Source organism: Silene latifolia, chromosome 9, assembly GCF_048544455.1.
Source record: "Silene latifolia isolate original U9 population chromosome 9, ASM4854445v1, whole genome shotgun sequence".
In the NCBI taxonomy this organism is placed as follows: domain Eukaryota; kingdom Viridiplantae; phylum Streptophyta; class Magnoliopsida; order Caryophyllales; family Caryophyllaceae; genus Silene; species Silene latifolia.
In genome coordinates, this window is record NC_133534.1 from 177,481,417 (window position 1) to 177,503,414 (window position 21,998).

Consider the following 21,998-nt stretch of genomic DNA (forward strand, 5'->3'; position numbering starts at 1 on the left):
GCTATTCTTCCATTTTCCCTTTACCTTTGTCACCCTTGTCACATTTCTTGTCTCGACCACGAGCCGGGCGCTCTTGTGCTATCTCTGACCTAATAACCAAAGGTCTCTCTCGCGGTCTAACCTTACCATTCTGATCCATTACAAGTATGAATCAGATACCCATAAGGAGCCAATAGGAGAGGGTATGAACCACATGTTCTTCTGTGCCCACTTGAGGGCCCACTCTCGCCGAATCTCTGTAGTGTGTGCCCATGCAGTCTGAGGAACGGTGTTAAGCTTCGGAATCTTCTGCTTAAGGCCCACTTGCCTCAACAATCTCTCCGGAAAGATGCAAATCATGAATTCCAAGACAGGAATGCGAACTGACTGAGTCCGGTCTAAAGATGAAACTTCAGTGACTGACCTGAGATGCCACCATGGCACAATCCACCGGATCAAGGGACCTCCTTCATCCTTCAGCTTGTTTCCCCAATAGTTGCAAACCCGAGTGAAGTCCACCATGTAGAGCCTTGTTCTCATTACAATTGATTGAGCATGGTGTCCTGGCACATTAACTGGGGGCTCGATCAACCGCAGATGCTCCATAAGCCAAACCTGCAAAGAAGACGGGAATTAATCTCACATGGACAACCGAAAAAAAAAATGGTTGGCACGTGTATAAAAAAGGGAAGCGGGTTCTTACCTCGCGGTTAACTTTTCTGCTGTCTAACCCCAGAATGATCTCTCCTAAACAAAGGCATGTTGGGCTCTTGCGCAGCTCCATTTATTCCACTAACCTCAAGAAATGAGGATTCCCTCTCATCTCCTTGTCAATATGCCCTTGAAGGACATAACAATGCAAAAGACAAAACCCGAACGCCTTGCGTCTCGCAACATAAGAAATAGAAGGGTCCTCCCTATTTATAAATCGGTCAATAAAATCAAACCTACGGACTCCTTTTGAGGTTACAAGACGGTCAACCTCAGCCTTGGTCAGTCCAAGCAAGTCTCTGAATTTACTTTTATATCCTTGAGAGCTAAAAGGTATAGCGGGTGCATTTTTTGGGTCCCATCCTCCAATAGCTGCTATTTATTCAGGGAAAGGACAAATATCGCCTCGAGGAAAGGCGAATACATGAAAATTAGGGTCCCAATAATCGAGTCAGGCATCCAAGAAAGGTTTCACGATCTTCATTAACTTAAGACTCAAGATTGGTCCTAAATTAAATGCACCCATGTCATGCTTTTCAACATTTGTGAACTCGTTCGTCCATTCCTTGAGACGGTTTTCGAAAGCAACCATGATTTTGAAATTTTTTTAGACATGAGAGCTTTTATGAGATAGACGGAATAAAGATGAAGGAATTGTGTGAATTAAAGCTTCCCCGAAGTCTCTATTTATACTAAACGCAAATTCCTAATTTCAGCTGAGGTCTGACCAGCTGGGGAAATCGCGCAGTATCTGCTGCGCCTCTTCGAAGAGTCGCAGCTCTTACTGCGCCTCTTCCCCAGGCTGATTTCTGGAAATTCAGATTTGGGTCTTTCCTTATTTGTTTTTGGCTATAATTTCCTATTCCTATAGGTTATTATTTTGGTAATTCCGACAAATTACCATATTTATGTTTCCTAATTTTCCTGGCACCCTTTTCGACACGAACTCGACATTTTCACCAGTCGAGCACACTTATTCATTTCTTTTTATTATTTTTTAGGGGGAATCATTTCACTCCTCATTTTCACTATGTTTCACACTTATACATTTCTTTTAATGTTTTTTTTAGGGGGTAGCCCTCCCTACCGTCCGGTCATTTCAGACATTTTTTCTCTCGTTTCTGGCGTTTTTTGCACTTTTTTTGCTCATTTACGGGCACTTTTTCACTTTTTCTCATTTTGCGTTAATTTAAGTCATATATATTATGTGTTCTGTGTGTAAATTCTGTGTAAATTTCGGTAGCATGACGACATAAACCGTCATCTTCCAAACCTGTTTTTTAAGCTAACCTGCAGGAACAATAAACAACCAGCAGCAAAGGCACTCTGGCCATCATATATACAACCAAAACGTAATATGTACATCAAACTGAGGGCTATCGCCCAAAACAGGTCCGAAAAAATCCAAAGTGAAATGTACAAGTATACACAAGACAACAACAAAAAGAAGAAAACAGCTACTCGCCGCTCAGCTCGGCTACGGTCGCCTTAAGGACAGCGATCTCAGCTCCAACTCCCTCAACAGGCGAGCTGTCTCCTTCTGGGACTGCGCCAACTTACGCTCCAGGTCACGCTCTCTCTACAAGTGATAAAGAAATGTCTCATTTCAATCATTTTGTGGACATGGGCAACAAGCCAGCCTGTGGGCGCGATGCCGCCTGCCGGTCCATAGTCACGGGCCACCTGCACGCCAAGCCAATCTGTGGACATGCAGCGGTCTGAAAGTCATGCTCGGTGACGTAAAAATGCTTTCGACCGGATCGCTTTAGATCGGTCGGTTTCGTCTCGGCAAAGGTCTCGAAACGATGTTTGAGATGTTCGGAGTCGCCACCAAGCATTTGTGGGATACCCGGAACCCGTTCGAAACCACTTTATACCTAAGTCAATCAAGGCAAAAAGCGGTTTTTGCCATAGGTACTAAAGATAAGTAATCGTCCCCCTTTAACATCCTATCACAAGAATGACTCTCGTACGCCCTGGATAAGGCCATCCACTATCCAAAGGTTCTGAGTAAGGGGTGAGCGTACGTATTGGGAAGCCCTTTAATCGGACACCCAATCCCGCCCGCGTTAGCGGCCTCTACTGATCGATCGTGATGGTTTAAGTGCAAGAGTTGATAAAACGGATTAAATGCATGAATGCGCATCCAAAAGTCTTAACCTAACATGTGAAGATTTGCTAAGTCGGTTTGTTTATCCACATAGCATAAAATTGATGCCAAAGTTGGATTTAGATTGATTTGCATGCGAAAACGGAAATTAAACATCCATTTACCAAATTCGGGTCATGATGCTTAACATGATCCATTTATTTGAAAAAGGGTGCCGAATGACAAAGTGTAAAAACACTTAAACTTGTCAATCTGATCCGTCATGTATATGGGTTAACCGTAGTCGGGACCGTCCTAGACAAGTGCTAAAAACGGGACAAAACACTGCCAGGCAGCCCTATTGGGGCGCGAGTCTATTGGCCAGCTGCCTTTGGGCGCAAGCCATGAGCCGACCCAAGGGGCGTCTCCTGGTTGTTAAAAAGGTTGTTTAAAACCGTTTTTTATGATTAATGATTTGCAAGTATGATTTGCATGACTCGGAATAATTACTATTACATTAGTAATATTCGTTGTCAGATTTGCAAGTTTGAAAAACATAGTTTACAAATAAAAATGTAAAATGTTTGATTTGAACTAAATATGTTAAGTTCATTTCTTTGTAATTAGTCATGTTTGTCATCGTATTCGAATTAAACCGACATGGTATAAAGAACCAAGGATGATTATGAATTATAACTAATATATTTACAAATGTAAACAAATGAGAAAAAATGGTAAATAGAAGAAAAGAGTGTTAAAATACCCATGAAAATGTAATTAACCAATAATATCATCGAGTCACGGAATAAACCGTCATGGTATAAAGAACGAAGGATGATTATAATTTATGGCTAAAAAGTTTGTCATAAAAATTATTTAAAACATTTGAAATGGTAAGAACCGATTGCAAATAAGAAATGAAATAAAGAGGAAAGACGAGAACAAACACGTTTGAGTCTGACCCGAGAAACCACAAGAGGCGCAATCCTCTTTGCGTAGCAAAGGGCTTCTGTCTTAGGCCAAAACTCGGTTTTGGCTCGTCTAACCTATAATTATGCATTGTTCATGCTCGAAAACTCATAAAAACAGTAGAGACAAGAAATAAGTGAGATATTTACACCCTCATACTTACGTGTATTGATGTTTGCGACGTAGACGACATTAGAGACGGTTTTCTCGTAGCGACTACTCACGATCAAAGAAGTTTAAAAGAGTGCCTTAAAAAGGATTTTGTTTTTAAAATATGTTGAAAATATGTTAATTAAAACATGTTGATTGATGAATTGAGTTGGTCAAATGGGTCGGTCGAATGCACGGCGACGGTACCAAACAAAATGTGTAAGGCTTGTGTTTACGATCAGTAGGTTGTAAACACGTGTCGATTTTGTAACTTAGGAAATCGGGTCTAGAAGTTTAAGGGAGAAGGAAGGGGAGGACGCTCGCGTGAGTTTTTTGGAGTGTGAAGGGTGGTATTTATAGAGAAATGTGGGGAGGTAGGTCAGTTGAGTTTGCGTAGAGGCTAAGCAGACACCTGCTTTAGGCGCGAGCTACCTTATGATACAAATGGGTGTATTGTCCATTTCACAAATTTGGATTTTCTATTTGTTCTAACCAATGTTTTGTTGGTTGTGATTTGTGGTATTTGATGGTTGTTTAGCCGTGTAAGCTTCCTCTTGGGTGATATTTGGGGTAGGTATTTTGTGTCTTTGACTCGGGTTTGACCCGTGTGAGTCGGGATTGGAATTTCGAGTCGGTTTTTGGTCCGGTGTCGGTTTAGACTCTAATTAGGGTTATTTTACTGGAAATGACATGATAAAGACATTCATGACATTATTTTCGACATTCGAGATTTGGTTTGACTCGGTTTGACTCAGGTTGACTCGAGTTGCGGGTTTCTGAGTCGGTTTTGGGTCCGAAGACGGTTTTAACTCTAAATAGTGTTATTTTAATGCAAATGAAGTTAGAGCCCCCACTTTGACGGTCTCATGTATAGCAAATCCACACACGCATATAAAAAACATGTTATAGTCCGATCATCATCGGGTAGTTTTTGGAAGGTGCAGATACTGGGTATCTACAGAGCCCCCACTTTGACTGAGGCTTGGACAGGGCGAAAGTCAAAGTACGGCCTCCAGGTCAATCGAAGATTACAACCTAAAGACCATTGCGACGTCGAGATGACTCAAAAGGGTTTGAGCCAAGGACCTGCCGTCGGGGAGGGCGACGTCGAGGTGACTCGGGGATTCGAGTCAAGGGCCTGCCGTCTGGAACATTTTAGAGGCTTTCGACTTTCTATTCGGGTCATTTAAAGTCCATTAGACTACGTATAAAGGCTCGCCAACCATAAGAAAGAGTCATACCTGAGGCATCTTCGGGATACGTCCTTGAATCGTTTAAGCGCAAAGGCTCGCCAGCCGGTGTTGAAGGTGGTGCGTTTTGAGGCTCGCCAGCCATAGGATGGAGTCATACCTGAGGCATCTTCGGGATATGTCCTTGAATTTATTCTTATGTGCGTGCAAAGGCTCGCGAGCTATGTTGAAGGTGTGTTTCGAGGCTCGCCAGCCATAATGAAGGTGCATTCTGAGGCTCGCCAGCCATGTTGAAGGTGATACGTTTTGAGGCTCGCCAGCCATCGATGGTCTAATGATCAACTCTGGGAAATAGCCTGTGTGACTTCCATTTGAAAATCGGTACTCGCTGGGGAGTTAGAAACTTCTCAGGACTCGCCGGGGATATGAGTTGCTGCTCGTTGGGAGGTAGCGTAGGCCATGTAATCGACAGGGTTAAAGCCCTTGGACTTAATGGGTCGGCGTTTGTTGGGAAAACCCAATACTTAGCTGGAGTGTGTTTGTCTTCTTAAGATTACCTGCATGGTTAGTGACCACACAAATCCGCAGTCGCATAGACAAACACATTGAATGCAAGCATATAAGCACGTACGCAAATATGCATGTGAGCAATTAGCATAAAAGCAACTAGCATGTAAGCATATAAGCACGTAAGCACATAAGCATGTGAGCAGTTAGCATATAAGCAACTAGCATGTAATGTCTCACACGAAGGGAGATAGAATTTTTGAATGTTGTGAAGCTTAAAGGCGAGTCGTGTTACTCGTAGATCTGTGATTTGATAAATTGGAGACACGTGACTGTTTTGACATTGACCCATACGGACGCACACTGACAGACTGACAAACAGACGATCGTTAACGTGATACAAACTTGGTATCGACACGACACGGGGGTGACTCTGACAGACTTTGCACATATAAGTGCAACCCCTTAGCCAAGAAAGGGTGACAACGCGTATCAAATCCCTGAGGTAGAAGGTCCGCTTGGCTGGGGAACACGAATTGTTTATCTTTTCCAGACACAATTGCCTTCGCTTGCCTGTTTGAGATCCCTCCCAGAGGCATGATGTTTCGGAGAGCGGAACCAAGATCTTGCCATCGTCTGAACCAAGCACTAGGCTATGGGCGGTTTTATTTTGGACTGTAATTGAGACTCAAAAGATGTTTGTGGATAAAGGATGGGTGGCATCTTGAAAGAGAAGCCCCCGGAGTGAAAAGGTGGGAATTTGACAAAACAGGGAATGGGCGACGTCTGAAGGAAGAAGCCCCCAGTATAGAGGTATAAGATTAATTTTGCAGCTGGGTTGGCTGCTTTTGAGGATTGAAGTTGATGGTTGAGATTGAAATGGGTGTGCGGTTATGTCCTTATCGGGGGACTGCCTACGTATTCGCGTGTTAGCGAAATCAAACCAGATCATAGTTCTGCGTGAGTGTGCAATGGACTGCAAATTGAAGTTGTGAAAATTGAATGTGTGTGGGGGTGTGGTTGTGTCCACGTAATAGGACTGCCTACGTATTCGCGTGTTTGCGAAATCAAACCAGATCGTAGTTCTGAGCTGTGTGTTGATAATTGATTTTGAGGTGTATGGTTGTGTCCTTGGAGGACTGCCTACGTATTCACGTGATGTGAAATCAAACCAGATCGTAGTTCTGAATGTGTTTGCCTAAGCGAGTTGTTAGGACCTTAAAGTGTGAGGGTCACGACGGTAAATTTCGTTTGGTGACTCGTCTGAATGTGTCCCTAAGCGAGTTGTTAGGACCTTAAAGTGTGAGGGTCACGACGGTAAACTCCGTTTGGTGACTCGAGAAATTGATTTGAGATAATTCCTCCTTGATCATGAATCGAAGAGGTATAATTTGTGAAAATGTTCCTTATCATGTAAGCACACTAAAAAGTGGACCCTAAGGGTAGATTGGGTGTGTCCCGTTCTCGATAGCAAATCATTCGAGGACTCCGTATGTGAGTCAGGGTGAAAATGGCTTCAACATTATGGAATGTGGAGCTTGCTAATAATAGGTTTGTTTGACAGATAAAAATCTGGAGCTGAGGGTCACGACAGTAAATTCCGTTTGGCGACTCGAAGGTTGATTGGAGAGAAATCCCTCTTGATCATCAATTGAAGAGGCATAGTTTGAAAAATATTTCTTGTTATGTGAGCACACTAAAAAGTGGACTCTAAGAATGAAATGGGCATGTCCCGTTCCGGGGAACAATGTTTTTTTGAAGACTCCGTATCTGGGTCAGGGTGAAAATGGCTTCGACATTATGGAATGTTAAGCCTGATAATAATAGGTTTGTTTGACAGATAAAAATCTGGAGTTTTTGTTATGGTGTTTAGGCCGATGGGTTACGGCTTGTAATGTGGTGCGGAATGGGGTCTTAAGCTTGATGTGGCCTGAGCACGAAATGGTTGGTAAATAATGTGGGAAAAGATTCCCATGTCTAGACCTTAAAGGTTAAGGTGTAATATTACGAGCTTGAGGGGAATCCTCAGAAGCCTAGATAGGTCTCCCTGTAGCAGTCTCTAGAAGGACTTCGGGGTGAAGCAGTGTTGGTTGATGTTTTGGTGTTTGGTGTTTTGGACTTGTCGGTCCGAGATTTGGTGTGTCGGACTCGTTGGTCCTAGGCTTTGGACTTTGTACTTTGGACTTGGACGTGGTGTTTTGGACTCGTGGGTCCTGGGCTTTGGACTTGTTGGTCCTGGACTTAATGTTTTGGACTCATGTGTCCTGGGCTTTGGACTTGTTGGTCCTGGACTTGGTGTTTTGGATTCATGGGTCCTGGGCTTTGGACTTGTTGGCCCTGGATTTTGTATTTTGGTGTTGAACTTGTTGGTCCGAAGTTTGAAAAGTGACGGTTTAATTCCGTTATGTGAAATTGTGGGAAAATAACGAATTTTGAATTCCGTTATTTCATTTTTTGAAAAGTGATGGTTTTGAATCTCGTCGTATGAAATTGTGGGAAAATAACGAATTGTGAATTCCGTTATTTCATTTTTGAAACGTGATGGTTTTGCATTTCGTCGTTTGGAATTTGTGGAAATAGCGAATTTCCCTATTTCAATTTTTTGTTTTGGCTTTAGCTCAACATTTTGTTAGACGTTTGTTCGTGCTTTTGGGGATATCGGCCTTTCGAGAAGGGTTTCAATCTGGTTTTGTTTTGATTTTGGCTTGGGCCTTGGTTTTCGCTTTGGCTCTGGCTTAGGCTTTTGTTTTGGCTTGGATCTATTGGTTCTTTGTCGTCCTTCGTTCGAGGAAGGTAAAGGTGCAGACGGGGATGTGCCCGTTGGTGAGAGGTTGATACTTGGTGATGGTATGTTTTTGTGGGGAATAGGCTTGTCTTCCGTCATTGATCACGAACAAGGAGATGTTCTGGTTTGTTATCTGGTTTCATCGTAGAAACCCTTTTGATAGAAGCTCGTTCTATATTTGGTGCTATTGAAAGGTTTCTATTGCCAGACATGGAATAGGTAAAGCGAATGGACACGGAGTTTTGAGTCCTCTGCTTACTCGGTACGGAACGTCACTCGAGTGTACTCACATTGAATTGGAACATATTGTTTGTTTTAAATCAATTCTCAAATCAATTCTCGTTTGTCAACGGGAAATGGTAAAGGGGAGAATATATGATAGTTGAAAATTGTGCCTTTATTTAGATAAATAAGATGTTAGCACAGACTCGATGAATACGTGTGACTCATGCGGACATCCTCCAGTTTGTCACTTAGGAATAAAAAAGGACAGACACTAGGATAGATATGAGAAAGTCTAAGACTCAAACTCAGACTCGAACTCAATCATAGATATGGACTCCTAATCATCATTTTCCTCCTCGAAGGTCTCCTTTGCAGCATCCAGCGGCTCGAATGTCTGGTCTTGAGCATTGACCCACTTGAGCACTCCACTCTCGTTGTTGGGAATGATACGAGGACAAAAGTCAATGAGGCTCTCATCTCCTTGCAGAAAGAGATGTTCATGAGGGTTGTTTTCATCAATTGGTTGGCCTAGGGATGAAGCTACCAGTTCATGGTTGTCGATCATATTTTGAATAACATGTTTCAATTTGAAGTATGTTTCAGTGTCATGACGTTTTCCTTGTGATATTGGCAATAGGGACTGCTGTCCCAGAAACGGGTTTTCCTGCATTCAGGCGGGTCTGGAGTGGGCCCGATTGGTTGTTGTTTCCCTTCAAACATGAGCATTTGAATAGGTGCAGCATAGGTTATGTTGAGGTTGGTAAATGTCCTTTAAGAACGTTCAATCTTGCTGTTTGACTTGAGACATCCAGGAGGATTGTCTTGACTGAGAGGTGCAATTATGATTTTGCCAGCTTCAATCATATCTTGAATGGCATGCTTGAGTTTGAAACAGGTTTCGGTGTCATGGCCCTTGCCTTGATGGTATTGGCCATAGGAATTACCATCCTAGAATCGGGCTCTTTTGTGTTCAGGTTTGTCCGAAGTCGGACCAATGAGTTGCAACATTCCTTCTGAAGCAAGTATCCCTAGAGCGGTGCCATATGTTATTCCCAGATCTGTGAAAACCCTGTGATGTTTTCCCAAGGTTCCAACATTGGTGTTTTTTGGGATGTTTTTGTGAGTTTTGTTTTTGTTTTTTTTTTGTCAATTCTGGGCGAAAGCAGGATTTGGTCGTTATCGATGGACAGATTTTGGGATGTTTTGAAGGGATTTTAGTGAGCTGATTTATTTGTTGGTAGGTTCATGGATGTCGGAACCATCAGATGACTCCTTATTTTCAACAACTGTTGGTTGGTGAACGGAGGGTTGGTTTTCTCCTTGGTGGCCAGGTTCTTTTTCGGTATTACCAAACCTCTTCTCCAAATTAGCTACCCGGGTGTTAAAGTCATCGATAGCAACTTGAAGCTTTGAGAAAATGTTCACTAATGGAAAAAACCCCTATTGCGTCAGTTGTAAAGGGCCTTTTGCGTCGGTTTTGGACTGACGTATATCGAGGGGTCGTATTTGCTATGCGTCAGTTGCGAAACCGACGCAAAAAGTTCATCATTTGCGTCAGTTGTGTTTTAAAAACCGACGCAAAAAAGCACCATTTGCGTCAGTTCTAACCAAAGAATGGACGCAATAAAGTAGTACAACTGACGCAAATAGTGATTATTTGCGTCAGTTTTTTATGGAACTGATGCATTTTCCTTATTAATTTGCATCATTTGTTATCAGAACTGATGTATTTGACATTTTGATTTAGCGCTTTTAATTTAACTATTTGCATCATTTCTTTCCATAACCGATGCAATTTCTTTACCTTTTCGCGTCATTTGTTATTAGAACTGATGCAATTGACATTTCCTTTATTAGAATTGATGCAATTGACATTTCCTTTTTGCGCCAATTCATTTCCCTCATTTGCGTCATTTCACTCAAGAACCGATGCAATTTAATAATGCTTTTTTTATATATAAAAATTTGCTACCGAAATTTCGGCTAAAACTGACAATCCGAAGACCAAAACTTAATAACCGCCAACAAGGATGCAACCACCCACTAATGCACCAGAGGTAAAACAACATTATATCTCATTCAACCAAACAACTTACAAATACAATCCAATGTATAAATAATCCCGCAAACCTCCTAGTTACTAAGCTAATCTATACTATGTTCTCTAAAAATCTAGTAGCCCAAACTTCTCTAGCCAAAATTTCAGATTAAAGAGTATGAAAGAATAAAACTGGTACGCTGTGCTGAGAATATCGGATGAACATTGTACACTCCTTGGCGAAGATGAATGGTACAATTCCTTGGAGGAGGGCAACCTGAAAATGATCCAAAATCATATTTAAGTAAACAAAAACGCAATTAATCAACAATACTAAACATGGCCATTCCAAGACCAACATCAGAGAATCTGTATTGTTAATCCCATAATTAGGTTGGTTTATTTGTCTATGGTGCTAGATTTGTCTTCTGTTCAGTGTACGTGATGTCCTTAAATTATTTAGTGAACCTACTATGGATGGTGTTGCTAATGTAATCCATGTAATAATCATATGTACTAAATTATCAAAAGAAAAACATACTCTCAATACTGAATATAATTCACGAGTAGTTCATACCTGCAAGTGAATACTCCATACTTCGCATACCCTAGAAAATTGTCTGCAATTAGAATGATAAAGAATGCCTCAAGTTAATACCCATAAAAGATAAGAACTTGACATACACAATCACTCACCATTCAACAAAAGTAGATAAGTAGCTAAAAGATATGCTAAGAATTAATCGTAAAACTGATCAGTGAACAGGAGGGAAGCTTAGCAAACACCACCAGGGTTTCATATTCTCAAATCGGATCAAAGGTGTAAATGTGTAATAAGTGCAAAGGTTAGATTAAGCTTAACCATAAGCAACAGACAACAGACCTGCATAAAATGTTTTGCATAGCTGACAGTTTTTGGTTTAATTGATAAACTTAAAACGTTTTAACATTAGAGAGAACAGTGGAGCGAATACAAATAGGTACTGCACCACACTTGTGCTAGTTGAATTGGATTCAATATAGCCACATTTTTTCCCCTCAACATCAATCTAAGAAAAACTTGAAAAAGAAATCGAGGAATTGCCAGACATAAATAAATAAGCTCCGAGAATATGCTAGGAACAATATGTATCCTCGCTGAAGCGAAGGGACTGCCAGAAAATAAATAAATTACCCACGACAAAATGCTAGGAATAATATCTATCGTCACTAATTAAAAATCAAGTGGGATGAGTAGCCATTGACATACCTATATTCAGAATCTAAAATTTAACATAAAAATAACGGAGTGGCAAACAAAACAACACTCAAATAGCTCATCGTTGTCTCTAATCTCCCCGAAAAAGCCTATTGGCTATTAATTTATCAGGCCTTAACATTCTTAAAATAAGGTATCAATGAAACTAAAAAAAACTAATTATTTTTTTCAAGACAAGCAGCAACACAAAAAAAAACTATGATTGTGAGACACATGTGAGCCAAAATATATGAAATAGCAAGATTACCAAGGTACACAATTATTAAAAAAAAAACAAATGTACTGCAAAGCTTACTGCTCAGCCAATTCATCGGAAGCTCCCATCTTCGATAACCGACCAATCCAATCTTTCATCTTCGTGTTCGCCTTAAAATATGGAGACTGATTTAAGTAGCAAACGAAAGACTTTGAGAATTGAAAGGAAGTTGTACTGCAAATGAATGAAAGGAAGTTAAAGCTATGGTTGTGAGATTCATATGAGCCAATTCATTTTATTCCCATCTAATATCATTTATGATAAGCATAGGAGGTGGTGAATGTAGGACGTAAAAGAAGGTGCAAAAGTACAACTATATAACAGTAGAGTATGCAATAAGCTGCAAAACTCTTAGGGGAATTCAGAGATTTTGAGCACGGAAAAACTCTAACACCGAGCCCTAAGGATAGCAAATTTGTATAGAGCATAAACCATTAGAATAAACACGATAAAAAGCAAAGTACTCCTTCATAACTAAAAGGTAGATGGGAATAAACATATGGATGGATTAGCAAAGTACTCCTCCATTTTCTGCGTAAATAATGTTTCACAACTTAAAAGATTTTGACATGTCTACTGAAATAGATATACCACATCCAACAAATAAATACTAGACAGAATCTTACACAAAGTTATCATGCAGTGTCCCAAATTGAGAATGGTTGGGGAATCTTGTAACCAGCTTCAGTGGAGACCGAGCAGACCTGAATCAAACAAAAAAAATGTGAACAGGAAAGACAACATATAATGAAAGAAAGATAGCTTAAAAACTCTATTGTTTCTCACTTCCATCAGTGATTGTTCGAACCCACAATTGTAAAATGACACAGTTACTACACTTTGAGCTACAGCTCAAATGAAATTATATGACCAAATGGATTGTGTCTAAATATCAACACTCTGTGAAATGGATTTCTGCAACAAGTTCAATAAAAATAACCTAATTATCTCTGAGAGTGTTGCAAGTATACCGAACAAAAGATGGATTCAACTGCTTCCTTCCAGTTTCGGGTTTAACTGCTTCCTTCCACTAGTGGTACCTGCATATTCATGAACCAAAAATTAACAAATGGAGATACTTTATGAAGCTAAAAATAACACACATGAAAGAATCATAAGATAAATAACACATTAATAAATTGGTACCTGCAAATTCTTGACAAGTTTTCAGTAAACGCAGTTTAGTCACAAAATGGAAATTAGGGGCGACAAGTACAAACCATTAGATTGCATTACAGAAATGAAAAATATAACAAACCAAGGTAATTTATGAAGATTAAAATAACAAATGTGAATGTTAAATTGAGGAATTCATGATTTAGGGTTTGTGAAAGATGAGAAGTGAACTTGAACCATAACTCAGTCTCAGTTTGTTCAACAACAGGCACGTCTTCTTGAACCGCACGTTTTGGGATAAGGGCATCTTCTTCAGATGACATTATCCTTGTTATTTTACAGTCGTGGGTCAAAATCAACTCACTAAATTTCTGGCTACAGATTGAGTTTCTCTGAAACTTAACTCATCAACCCTAATCATCAAATTGGGTCAAAAACTCATCACAAACAACACAGCCAGGTCCTCGTAATCGTCATTAGGAAACGCATAAGTGGCCCAATCACAACTCAAGATGATAAAGTGTTAAGTAAGCAGCTTAAAAGTAAGACGGACGAGGACAATCAATCGATTTAATCTACCAAATTTATTTCACATAACAATTGTCCAAACACTCAATTAACCCAAAAATATCGAAAACTTGAATCGAAGCGCTATTATACATTCAGTAGGCTGAAATAAGGGGTGTGAAAAGAAAAAGAAAATACCAAAAGTTAGGGTTTTCTTTTCCCCAAACATTGACAATAAGAGTAGACTCGGCAGACAACAAGCCAAATAACAGAGATAATAGATCAGGAAGAAGCAAACAAAGTAAAAAAAAAAAAAAATCAATCTAATAAACCTCGAACGAAAAAAAGACTGAAATGAAGAACTTGACCTTACTGGGAAAGAGGAAGGTTGCCAGTTTAGGAGCGAACAATTGATTTCAGAAACGAAGAACAGCCCATCGCATCCACCAAACCACATCTAAAGAAACGAGATGGCCTCCTAAAAAGAGCAAAAATTCGACAGGAGTTAAAAGAGGACTCCAATCGAAGAGGATGGGAGAAGGAAGTTCTCACAGGCGACCTAGGAGAGCTGAGAGGCCGCCGACGAGAAAGGTAAGGACGATGTGGTGGTAAGGCGGTGGGTTTTTTTGGGGGGATTTGGTTTCTAGAGAGCTTTCCTATTGAGGTGGGGTTTTGTTAGAGAGTTGTGAGCAGGGTTTGGTGATGAAACGATAAACATGAGTGTTTAATTGTTTTTTTTTTTTTTTAATTAAACATCAAATGCATCGGTTTCACCTACAATTGATGCAAAAATATAATACCAAATAAGTTGGTTTAGTAACATAACTGATGTATTTTATCAAATACATCGGTTTTGCTGAGAACTGACGCATTATATACGTCAGTTTATTCGAAGAACCGACGCATTTAGCTTGAAAATAGGGCGGAAATGGATTCCCGCCTAAAATAAGTACTTTTTACGTCGTGTTTAGTAGAACCGACGCAAATTGACCGACGCAATAGGGGTTTTTTCTACTAGTGGTTGTTGATGGAGACGGAGAGCATCATTATAGCGCTTTGCAGGCCATCTTCGTCAATTGCATGAATTTTCTCATCATCAAGAGAGATAAGATGAGAGCAGTCTAGAGAAGATTCATGACTGTGTCCAATAGGGTTTTCTGGAGGGTTGTTCGTGTAGTTTGCTGAGGGAGGTAATGGTAATTCGCCCTTGTCAATCATATCAAGGATGACTCCTTTTAGGGGGAGGCACATTTCAGTGTCATTCCATCTTCGACCTCGCTTGTTTGGTAGAGGGCCCGGAGTTGGACCAATCGGTTGGAGTTTTCCTTTGGTGATTAGCCTTTCCAAGGCTATGGCATAAGGCATACCCAAGTCAGGGAAGGACCTTTGAAGTCGTCTGGTTTTGTTTGGTGGAGTTCCCAGGGGATTTGCTTCAGTGGTTTTGGTAGCCTTCCAACTAGGGTTGGTTTTGTCGGTGGCAAGTAGCCGGCTTTCAAGGAGCTTAACCCTTTGCTCAATATCAGAAGAGGGAAAATTCTCGGTTATCATTTTGTCCTCAACTTGGGAGAGACGAGTGCTCAAGTTTTCCACAGTAGCCAGGAGTCGAAGGACCATATTGTTGGTTTCAGCAGAAGTCATGGCGGATGAAGGTTGATCAGCTTCTTGAGTTTCTGGTTGGCGATCGATGGCATCCAAGGGATTCCTATTTGACATAACGATAGGCGTTATAACTTGTCTTGGGAAAGGATTGGACAAACAAAGGCAGGTACGACACATATGTATAAAACACGGTTATGTCGTGAAGACGCGACGGTGTGACTAGGTTATGAGATCATTAAAGATCGTGAACGAACTCTTGTGTTTGATCTCTTGGTGCACGACTTTGAACTTAGGCTCGAGTGTCAACTTTGGCATAGTGATGCCTAGACAGTGTCAACTTTGGCATAGTGCTGCCTAGACAGACGACTTCTGACTTAGTTTGGATGTGTGTTGATGGCTTGATGCCGTTGGACGAGACATGTACACAAACTTGACCTTTGACCCGTAATGTAGGGGAAATGCGGGTTTAAAACCCGACAGGTTTTGACTCTGCTAACGCCATTGAAGATGTCTCGACAATTAGGCGACACGACCTAGGCCAGAAGGTAGGTACTAACTTCGGCGGAGATTCAACGTTATCTCGACGACTCGACTTGAAATTGACTGGACTCTAATCGACTCGAGGCTGAATCCGAATGGTGGACTGAAATTTTCGAAAATAGAAATTTTCAAAAGATTCATTTGTCGTTTTGTGAACGACTTCCGAAGAGTAGGGATCTTCAAAAGGTCGGCTAATTGAAAGGGTTTGTCTTAGGTTTTTTTTCAAAAGACGGTTTAAATTGAGATTGTGGCGGCTTTGAAAACAATGTGTTGTTTCAGAAGACGGTTTTTGCAATTCCGAATCACGGATTGGAAAATTGACAATTTAAGAATTTGGAATCGTCATCACAATGGCCATGAAAACGGTTAAATTTGTTTTCAAAGGATTTGAAATTGAATTGAAAATTTGAAAACGGTTAAATTTATTTTCAAATGGTTTGAAATTGGATTTGAAATCTGAAAACGGTTAAATTTGTTTTCAAAGATTTGATTTCGAATTGAAATTTGAAAACGGTTAAATTTGTTTTCAAAGATTTGATTTTGAATTTGAAATTTGAAAACGGTTGAAGTTGTTTTCAAATGGTTGATTTTGAATTTGAAATTTGAAAACGATTAAATTTGTTTTCAAATGATTTGATTTTGAAATTGGGGGATTTGAAAACGGTTAAATTTGTTTTCAAATGATTTGAAATTGGAAATTGTGAGGATTGAATTCGTCATTACGACGGGTTAGAAAACCGTTTTAACCTTTGAAAGACGGTAAGCAAATCGAAAAGTGTGAGAATTGAAATCGTCATTACGACGGCTTAGAAAAGCCAAATTTGATTTCGAAAACGGGATTTGAAATTTGGAAAGTTGCACGGGTTGAAATCGTCATTACGACGGTTTGAAAAACGGTTTTGTTTGAAAATTGATTTCGAATTTTGAAAGTTGGAGGGCAGAATTCGTCATTACTACGGCGTAAAAGGGCGCTTTGAGAAATGCAACGATTGGCGAGAGACGTGGTTGGAAATGGCCATTATAACGACGTACAAGGGTATTTTGAAATGGTTTGTGGAAACGAAGGTTTGAAATCGTCATTACAACGGTATGAAAAGGTGCATTTGAAATTGGTTATAAAAACCGGGTTTTGAAATGGCCATTATAACGGCATAAAAAGTTGTGCAACGGTCGGCAAAAGACCGAGGTTTGAAACGGTTGTGAAAACCGGGTTTGAAATCGTCATTACGACGGCCTAAAAAGGTTTGCAATGGTCGGTGAAACACCGATGTTTGAAACGGCCATTATAACGGCACGAAATGTGTTTTTTAAAACGGTTGTAGAAAACCGGTTTTAAAAGTCGTCATTACGACGGCATAAAAAGGGTTTGCAACGGTCGGCGAAAGACCGTGGTTTGAAACGGCCATTATAACGGCGCAAAAGGGTGTTTTTGAAATGACACGGAAGGACTTATGATCACATAACACATAAGCACTCGCAGTTTCATTATAATATGCATAATGCTGACACGGGTTTTGGCTTAAAAGGGTGGGTTACGTACCAAGCAATCAAACTCCGATTTTCGAGAGGGATACCAATCCAAACAAAATGTGTAAGAAGGGTGCCCTAGCCTCGTGCTCGAAGGTGATGAAAGCTCTTTGACGAAACAGAATTGTGTAACGTCAACGGTATGCTTGACTCAATCGGGATTCGAAACGCGGGGATGAGAAAACTCACGCCGACGAGACGAGCCAATTGGTCGAAAAGGGTTAGGTTGTAGGCCCAGATAAGGAACTAGGCTTATGACCGTAATATCAATTTATGCACTTTAACCACGACCTCGTTCGAGTTTCACCTCTAAGGATCACAAAGACACAAGTGTCCTAGTTTCCCCAGCGGAGTCGCCAATCTGTGGACATGGGCCACAGGCCAGTCTGCGGGCGTGATGCCACCTGCCGCTCCACATTCATGGGCCACCTGCACGCTAAGCCAATTTATGGACATGCAGCGGTCTGAAAGCCACGCTCGGTGACGTAAAAATGTGTTCGGCCGGATTGCTTTAGATCGGTCCGTTTCGTCTTGGCAAAGGTCTCGAAATTTTGTTTGAGATGTTCAGAGTCGCCACCAAGCATTTGTGGGATGCCCGGCACCCGTTCAAATCCACTTTATGCCTAAGTCAATCAAGGCGAAAAGCGGTGCTTGCCATAGGTACTAAAGATAAGGAATCGTCCCCCTTTAGCATCCTATCGTTAGAATGACTCTCGTACGCCCTGGATAAGGCCATCGACTATGCAAAGGTTCTGAGTAAGGTGTGAGGGTACGTATTGGGAAGCCATTTAATCGGACACCCTATCCCGCCCGCGTTAGCGGCCTCTACTGATCGATCGTGGTTGTTTAAGTGCAAGAGTTGATAAAACGGTTTAAATGTATGAATAAGCATCCAAAAGTCTTAACCTAACATGTGATGATTTGCTAAGTCGGTTTGTTTATCCACATAGCATGAAATTGATGCCAAAGTTGGATTTAGATTGATTTGCATTTGAAAACGGAAATTAAACATCCATTTACCAAATTCGGTTCATGATGCTTAACATGATCCATTTATTTGAAAAAGGGTGCCGAATGACAAAGTGTAAATATATGTAAACTTGTCAATCTGATCCGTCATGTTTACGGGTTAACCGTAGTCGGGACCGTCCTAGACAAGTGCTAAAAACGGGACAGAACAGTGCCAGGCAGCCCTATTGGGGCGCGAGCCTATTGGTGTGGGAAAGGGGTCTGCCCATGTTTTGAAATGTAGAAAACAGGAGCTGTCTTTGGGCGCGAGCCATGAGCCGACCCAAGGGGCGTCTCCTGGTTGTTAAAAAGGTTGTTTAAAACCGTTTTCTATGATTAATGATTTGCATGACTCAGAATAATTACTATTATGTTAGTAATATTCTTTGTCGGATTTGCAAGTTTGAAAAGCATAGTTTACAAATAAAAATGTAAAATGTTTGATTTGAACAAAATATGTTAAGTTCATTTCTTTGTAATTAGTCAAGTTTGTCATCTTACTCGGATTAAACCGACATGGTATAAATAACCAAGGATGATTATGAATTATAACTAATATACTTACAAATGTAAACAAATGAGAAAAAAAATGGTAAATAAAAGAAAAGGGTGTTAAAATACCCATGAAAATGTAATTAACCAATAATATCATCGAGTCACGGAATAAACCGTCATGGTATAAAGAACCAAGGATGATTATAATTTATGGCTAAAAAGTTTGTCATAAAAATGATTTGAAACATTTGAAATGGTAAGAACCGATTGCAAATAAGAAATGAAATAAAGAGGAAAGATGAGAACACACACGTTTGAGTCTGACCCGAGAACCCACAAGAGGCGCGAGCCTCTTTGCATAGCAAAAGGCTTCTGTCTCGGGCCAAAACTCGGTTTCGGCTCGTCTAACCTATATTTGAATCGTGTTATGCATTGTTCATGCTCGTAAACTCGTAAAAAAACTAGAGGCAAGAAATAAGTGAGATATTTACACCCTCAAACTTACGTGTATTGATGTTTGCGACGTAGACGACTTTAGAGACGGTTTTCTCGTAACAACTACTCACGATCAAAGAAGTTTAAAAGAGTGCCTTACAAAAGGATTTTGTTTTGAAAATATGTTGAAAATATGTTAATTAAAACATGTTGATTGATGAATTGAGTTGGTCAAATGGGTCGGTCGAATGCACGGCGACGGTACCAAAGAAAATGTGTAAGGCTTGTGTTTACGATTGGTAGGTCGTAAACACGTGTCGATTTTGTGACTTAGGAAGTCGGGTCTAGAAGTTTAAGGGAGAAGGAGGGGGCGGACGCTCGCGTGAGTTTTTTGTTGTGTTAAGGTTGGTATTTATAGATAAATGTGGGTAGTTAGGTCGGTTGAGTTTGCGTAGAGGCTAAGCAGACACCTGCTTTAGGCACGAGCTACCTTGTGATACAAATGGGTGTATTGTCCTTTTCGCAAATTTGGATTTTCCATTTGTTCTAACCAATGTTTTGTTGGTTGTGATTTATGGTCTTTGATGGTTGCTTAGCCGTGTAAAATTCCTCTTGGGTGATATTTGGGGTAGGTATTTTGTGTCTTTGACTCGGGTTTGACCCGTGTTAGTCGGGATTTGAATTTCGAGTCGGTTTTTGCCCGGTGTCGGTTTAGACTCTAATTAGGGTCATTTTAATGGAATTTTTTTTTTTTTGGTGAAAGGTCAGAAATTCTCATTAAGCTCATAACAAACTATTACAAACACTACAATTCATAAAGCAAGGATAAATCAATCATATTTAATTGATTTTACCCAAGTTTCATCACTAATTCTTTTAATACATTTGAGCCAATACATATTACGTAATTTCAGTATGCTACTAACATGCTTAATGGCTGCATCAGGATGCACAATACAACCATTAAGCCTTGCACAATTCCGCTGATTCCATATAGTGTAGTAGACAGCCTGGATCCAAGCTATAGTAACCCATTTCTTCACCTTAGCCCAAGGTTTGGAGGAGATCCATCCAAGTAAGTTAACAGCAGGCAGTGAGATTTTCAATTTGCTGCTCAGTAATTGCAGCAATGTTCGTGTATACACACATTGACTGAACAAATGTATATGAGTCTCAGTAGCAGCATCACATAGACAACAGTCTGCATTAGGAGAGACTCCAATTTGGAAGAGCCTATCCTTGAGCAGCAAGGCTTCACGAGTTATCAACCAATTAATAAACATGTGCTTGGGAACTGACCAGGAATTCCATACAGTATGTTCCCAAGTGACCACATGCTGCTTCTTCCTGATCCAATTGCATCCACTAGCAGGTGTATAGTCATGAGAACCAGGCAACCATTGACCAGAGGGGGAGAAGGCCAGTTCAAACTTCTGCCTAACTCTATAAATGGTTTTCCAGCTCCAAGGGGTATCAGTTTTTGGAGTGTAAACATGCCAGTGAACTCCTTTCATATATACATGGTGAACCCACTGAACCCACAAGCTATCTGGCTTTGTATAGATCCACCAAGATAACTTGCAAATAGCAGCAAGGTTCCATGCATAACTATTCCTAATCCCTAATCCACCTTCACATTTAGGGACACAAATTTTCTCCCATCCAACCAAGGGGACTCTCATATATTCAGTAGAACCATCCCATAGATAGTTCCTACATAGGGCATCAATTTTCCTCAAGACCCCCTTGGGAATAATAAAGATTGTTGCCCAATAAGTATAAAGAGTAGTGAGGACAGCATTCACAAGGGTTAACCTGCGTGAATAAGAGAGCTTTTTAGCAGCATACCCTCGAATTCTATCAGTGACTTTTTCAATGAGGCAGGCATAATCTTTGACAGGGACTCTACCAGCAGAAATAGGGACTCCTAAATACTTAAATGGCAGAGACCCTTCACTGAAACCAGAAACTTGCATAATATCAGCTTTGATACTAGAAGAAACACCATTAAAATAAATATTTGACTTCATGGTGTTCATCTGTAGACCAATGGCCACAGAAAAGGTAGCAAAAGCCCTCAAGAGAATCATAATAGAGGTTATATCACCTTTGGAAAACAACAAGAGGTCCTCAGCAAACATCAGGTGTGAAATTTTGAGGTGACTGCAAAGAGGGTGATACTTGAAAGGCATAGTAGTGGTCACATGTTTAAGAATCCTACTCAAATATTCCATTGTGATAGTAAACAGCAAGGGGGAGATAGGATCACCCTGCCTTAGTCCTTTTGCTCCTTTAAAATAACCAAAATTTTCTCCATTGAGAACCAGAGAGTAGGAAGCAGATCTAATACAAACCATAACCAGCTTAATGAACTTGTCAGGAAACTGCAAAGCTATGAGCATTTGCTCCACAAAATCCCAATGCACGGAATCATAGGCTTTCTTTAAATCAATTTTCATCAAACATCTGGGAGAAATAGATTTTCTATTGTAAAGTCTCACAAGGTCCTGACAAATTAGGATATTCTCAACTATGCTCATGCCTTTGACAAAACCTCCCGGACTCTTATCAATAATGTCAGGCAAAACAGCAACTAATCTAGTACAAAGAATCT

The 21,998-nt window shown here is 40.4% G+C and overlaps 1 long non-coding RNA gene across 4 annotated transcripts; it reads right to left on the bottom strand.

The window, feature by feature from the left end:
- Window positions 1–10,663: 10,663 nt before the first annotated feature.
- On the bottom strand, window positions 10,664–14,498 carry LOC141600241 (uncharacterized). 4 transcript variants are annotated; one of them, XR_012524265.1, is made up of 6 exons: window positions 14,149–14,498; window positions 13,129–13,197; window positions 12,784–12,861; window positions 12,197–12,331; window positions 11,221–11,263; window positions 10,664–10,920 (listed from the first exon to the last, which is right to left on the bottom strand). It is a non-coding gene; the product is annotated as an uncharacterized LOC141600241 (long non-coding RNA). The 4 variants fall into 4 exon arrangements; XR_012524266.1 differs by having other exon boundaries at window positions 13,098–13,197; window positions 14,149–14,478; XR_012524267.1 differs by having other exon boundaries at window positions 14,154–14,259.
- Between the last annotated feature and the right edge of the window lie 7,500 nt (window positions 14,499–21,998).